The sequence below is a fragment of the Podarcis melisellensis genome (assembly GCF_964234715.1).
Source record: "Podarcis melisellensis genome assembly, chromosome: 5".
In the NCBI taxonomy this organism is placed as follows: Eukaryota; Metazoa; Chordata; class Lepidosauria; order Squamata; family Lacertidae; genus Podarcis; species Podarcis melisellensis.
In genome coordinates, this window is record NC_138537.1 from 25,589,713 (window position 1) to 25,595,588 (window position 5,876).

The window sequence follows — 5,876 nt, forward strand, 5'->3', positions numbered from 1 at the left end:
ATATAAGCCTAAAAATGTCTAATGGGAGATATGCCTATTGTAGTTATTCACTTTACATTATTTTCTTAATGCAAGATTTTTACATTACTGGATGTTAGGCTTCCTTTCTTCATAAAGAGCTGCAATCCCTTTGTTGTTGTTGTTGTTTTGTAATCTTGAAAGGTTTCCCGAGCTTCTTTCCTCTTGAAGCTTCAAGGTCGCACATTGTTGTTTTTCTGCCAAAGGTCAGAACAATTTTTTGATTACCATTATGTTGACTAATTTAATCTTAACTGATCCATTTAGCTATATGATTTCCTAGTGAAGGGAGCAGTAGAGCAGCAATGTGAAAAATAAACTATCCAGTAATGATTAGAACACCCACCGACTGCCGTCGTTTAAGTGCAACAATGGCAATCATGTGTTCGAGACATGTCAAATCAAGTGTAGACAACACAGCACTGTGTATTTCAGTTTCTTAGATGACAAGATTGTCCCTTCAATACTTTATTAAGTTTTCAAGTAATATAGAGAATAAATTTAAGGTTACATAGTAAATCTATTTTCTTCCTGTGTTATTATTATGAGAGGGGGGAGTGCTTGGGGCTTACTTTATCATTTACATACAGTGGTACCTCTGGTTAAGAACTTAATTCGTTCTGGAGGTCCATTCTTAACCTGAAACTGTTCTTAACCTGAGGTACCACTTTAGCTAATAGGGCGTCCCACTGTCGCTGCGCCGCCAGAGCACGATTTCTGTTCTCATCCTAAAGCAAAGTTCTTTTTTTTAAAAAAAAAAATTGTTTTATTAGGAATTCGAACAAAACATATTATCTTAAAACATATCATCCTTAATTCCCCCCCTCATTTTTCCCCTCCCCTCCCCATAAAACTACCCACCCTCCCCTCCCCCCTGACTTCCCTCTGCTCCAATCTCTGGTTTCTCTACAGATGCTATTCTCTGCATGTTACAAAATTGTATAAATCCTTAATTTATCTGACTGGTTATTGTCAATAAAAGGTTTGTGAGTGTTTATTCAAAGCCTGCCAAGGAGCCCAGTTCACTTTGTTGCTTCTTTAAGTACTTTGTAAAAGGTTCCCATTCATCTTTAAAGCCACAGTTATCCTTGTCCCGTAGTTTATGTGTCAATTTTGCCAATTCTGCGTAGTCTATCAGTTTCTCTTGCCATAGTTCGTTAGTCGGGGTTTCCTCATTCTTCCATCCTTCCACCATTGTCGCATACTAAAGCAAAGTTCTTAACCTGAGCTACTATTTCTGGGTTAGCGGAGTCTGTAACCTGAAGTGTCTGTAACCCAAGGTACCACTTTACTCCAGAATGGCCTTTGCAATGCTGCTACAGTTTGGGTGAAAGATGAGTATTTTTTTTATTGACTGGTTCTTGATGCCGGTCATTACAGGTTTTTATTTTATTACATATTGTTTCATTGCATTTGTATTGTATGTTTGGGGCATGTCATTTTAGGGGGTGAAACTTAATTTTTACCCAAAAAAATTCAGTGATGGGTCTTAAAATATGCTTTGGGGTGTGAGGAATTCAAATCTGCTATTATTTTGTGATTGGACAACATTTAGCTTGGTTTGATTAAGCTATATTTGATTAGCTATATTTGATTAAGAAACACATAAACTGTTTGGTAAACCAAAGAAATTGGATTTTACTTTCTAAAAATGTCAGGTAATGCCAAATTATTATTATTATTATTATTATTATTATTATTATTATTATTATTAAACTGCAAGTACTTAGCAATCTTTTTTATCATTTCTATGTAATTTTACACACATTTTACTTACCAAGCAAAACTGAATTATATTAATTTAACCAAACTATATTTTGAATCCCAAGTCATATTACAAATCTTTAGCACCCCTCAATTTTGGACTTTGACGGTTGAAAAATTCAACATGCTTTAATTATACTGTTATTATATCCTGTCCAAAGATACTTACATAACGAATAGTGTCTAAATATTCCAAATAAATTAATAAAATAAAACTAGTCCCATTTTAAACAAGAGCATTCTTACTCTCCATGAAGGACCAAAAACTGGAAATAGCCCCAAAACCTCTCTCTCTCTTTTTTGCGAATTTGGGGAAAAAAACAAAAAGCTCAAAAACTTTGGGTAAAGCAAAAAAGAGCTCAACAACCTTAGTCCCAACAGTTGTTAGGTACAAACTGCATAAACATGGTGGCATCTTCATCATTCTCATCCTATGTACAGGGGTAGCTCAATACATTTTGCTCCTGAGGAGAATGAGAAAGGAGATGACACTCCTTCACAATTCCATTTACAAAAGTCAACTTGAAGCAGTTGACTCTTGCTTCAATATTCTTTCGATACTTCCATACACCCAGAGCAGCAGGACACATGTAGAAGCAGATGGGAATGACTAAGAGCTCAGGAGGATTAGCCAGGGGCTGCTGCTGCTGCTGCCCCTAAACACTGGCCTGAGGCGGTTTGCTCACTCTGTCTAATGGTAGGGCAGACCCTGAATCTGTGTAGCTAAACAGCTTCAGCTGAACCCTGCTTTTGAACCCTTTTGCCCCACATTTTCACAAAAAATAAAACAATGCAGACTATTAATGACATAGGGTCACATTTCAATCTATTTTTAACAGAATACATATTTATTTCCTGCACTGAAGTAATGGTCATAAATCTGGATTTATGTTCTTTAAATATTGTGATTATGACATCAAATGTGTACCACATTTCATATGTTTTGTATTTAATTTTCTCGCTCTTTTAATATATTTTGCTTGGATTCTCTTTAGGAAGTCATTAGTCCTCCCACTCTCTGACATCTAGATGATATGTAATTTTGTGACATTTATATATCACAAATGTATTTGCAATTTTAAATTATATCCTCAGCATGCCTGTAAAAAGGAAGTTGCTAAAGTTGGCCAGACAGTTTACCTCAACATTAACATTTAGGGTGGAAAATGGTCTACTCTGTATTGTACCTGCATTTATATTTCAAGATATGGAACTCAATAGTGATTTATGCTTCCTATGTTCGCTGTGTTTATGGTCATGCGAAATCCAGTGTGAACCCCAACCCATTTGTTTCAGTGAAGATGTACATAACCATTTCGTTGCACATGTACTGCATTAAAATGAGTTGAGTGCCTCATGTAAAAGATCCCTGTGCTCAAATATATAGTCTTCTGAACAATTGAAGAATCCTTCTGGACACTTTAATAATATTTTTATGACAGAGGTTAAATAATAACTGTTGAACTGTTTCTAGTGAGACATGGTTCTGTATGGTAGGGCTGAAGAATGGGTGGCTGCCCTTCAGATTTTCAGACTACAACTCCCATTTTTCTGGAATATTGGCCATACTGGCTGGAGTTGATGGGAGTTGGAGTAATCATAGTGAAATTCTTGGTTTTGGTTGGTTCAAGGTGGTTCCCACTCCCCATGCTGGATTTACGTAACTAAAAAAGCTATAGCTTAGGGCCCCACACTCTTGGGGGCCCCAAAAAAAATTTAAGGGGAAAAAATGAATGTACATTTCCAAAATATAAAATAAACAAATAAAATAAAACCTACATACAGTTGGAGCTTAATCATTATTTCACTATCAATATATTTATTCTTAATTGTATTTCACTATTACTATACCGTACTTCTTAATTGTATTTCACTATCAATATACTTCTTAACTGTATTTCATTTCAACAATTACTTTGATAAATTACCTATTTTGTTATGTGCAAATGGCTTTAGATACCTATGAGGTACATAAATTACCATATAGCATATATTTAACACAAAAAAGCGACAAATTGTTGTTGACAAAGGACAGCTAGACATATAAAGGGCCCCATTACCTTCAGCAGCTTAGGGCCTCATCAAACCTAAATCTGGCCCTGATCCCCCTAGTATGCTAAAATGAGGTCATATTACCTGCATAGGTGCCTCCAGTGCCTTGGGGAGGTCAACTGCATCTCTATCATCTTTCTAGGCTTCTTCATAAAAGTGTCCAACACAACTTTAAAGTGTCTTTGCTTACATTTATAGGAAATTTGCCCTTATTTTGTCATAGGTTGAGCAGAATAACAAATATGATGGTAATTTTTTATACAAAGTGCAAATATAGCAATGCAATTCCACTTCACATATTTCAATATGTACAATATGTGATTTCCCTGAATTTTCTAGGTGCACCAAGGTTCAAGTTGGTCCAAAAGGCCAACTTTCCCCAAACCGCACCCACCTGTCAAACAGCTGGTATCACTGGGTAACATCAGCTGATGGGTGGGAGGGCTGTGTTCACTCCTGCTATGGCCCCCCAGTCAAATTTGACTTTCTTGGGGTGGGAAAACAAATATCTAGCCTGCTAGTCATACTAGGGATACGGGTGGCACTGTGGGTTAAACCACAGAGCCTCGGACTTGCCGATCAGAAGGTCAGCGGTTCGAATCCCCATGACGGGGTGAGCTCCCATTGCTCGGTCCCTGCTCCTGCCCACCTAGCAGTTCAAAAGCACATCAAAGTGCAAGTAGATAAATAGGTACCGCTCTGGCAGGAAGGTAAACGGCGTTTCCGTGCGCTGCTCTGGTTTGCCAGAAGCGGCTTAGTCATGCTGGCCACATGACCCGGAAGCTGTACACCGGCTCCCTCAGCCAATAAAGTGAGATGAGTTCCGCAACCCCAGAGTCGGCCACAACTGGACCTAATGGTCAGGGGTCCCTTTACCTTTACCTAGTCATACAAAATACCTCACCAAAGACTCCTGAGTAAACTTAGCAGCCATGGAAGAAATCCTTTTGTGAACCATTAGCTGGTTAAGAAACAGGAACCAGAGAGCAGCAATAAACAGGCAATTCTCCCAACAGAAGGATATAGAAAGTGGAGTGCTTCAAGGGCTGGTATTGGAACCTGTGTTTTTTAACTAAATCATAAATGATCCATAGTGACGGGTGAACAGTGAGGTATCCAAGTTTGGGGATGGTGCCACATTGTTCAGAATGGTTAAAACAAAACAAAAAAGGATCTGAACTCGGCAAAATGAGTGAATGTGTGGTAAAATGGCAAATGAAACTCAGTGTAAACAAGTATAAATGATGCATGTTGGGGCAAGAAATCTAAATTTCACTTAGACACTCATGTGGTCTAAAATGGTGGTGACTGACCAAAAACAAGACCTTGGGTTGCAGTGAATGGCTTGATGAAGATGTTGACCCAGCATGTGGCAGGCTGTGAAAGAAGCAAATTCCATGCTATGAAACATTAGGAAAGGAACTGAAAATAAAACTGTGAATATTGTAATGCTGTTATGTAAATCTATGGTGGGACAGCTCTTGGAATGCTGTATACAGTTCTCAACACCTCACCACAAAAATGTCACTGTGAAGTTTGAAAAGGGCAACCAAAATGATCAGGAGTTTGGAGCAACAACCCTTTGCAGAAAAGGTTACAACATTTGCATTTTTTTAGTTTAGAAAAAAGGAGAGTAAAGGGGACCTGATAGAGGTACAGTGGTACCTTGGTTTACAAACTAAATCCATTCCGGAAGTCCGTTCTTAAACCAAAGTGTTCTTAAACCAAGGTGTGCTTTCCCATAGCAGCAGGGGACTCAATTTACAAATGGAACACACTCAACAGGAAGCGGAACATGTTCTGCTTCCAAGGCAAAGTTCACAAACCAAAACACCTACTTCCGGGTTTGCAACGTTCTTAATCCAAGTTGTTCATAAACTAAGCTGATTTTAAACCAAGGTACCACTGTATATGAAACTATGCATTTTGTGGAGAAACTGGATGGGAAAGACTTTTTTCCATATCTCATACCAGAACTCAGGGGCATCCAATAAAGTGAAATGTTGGAAGATTCAGGACATACAAAATAAAGTATTTATTCA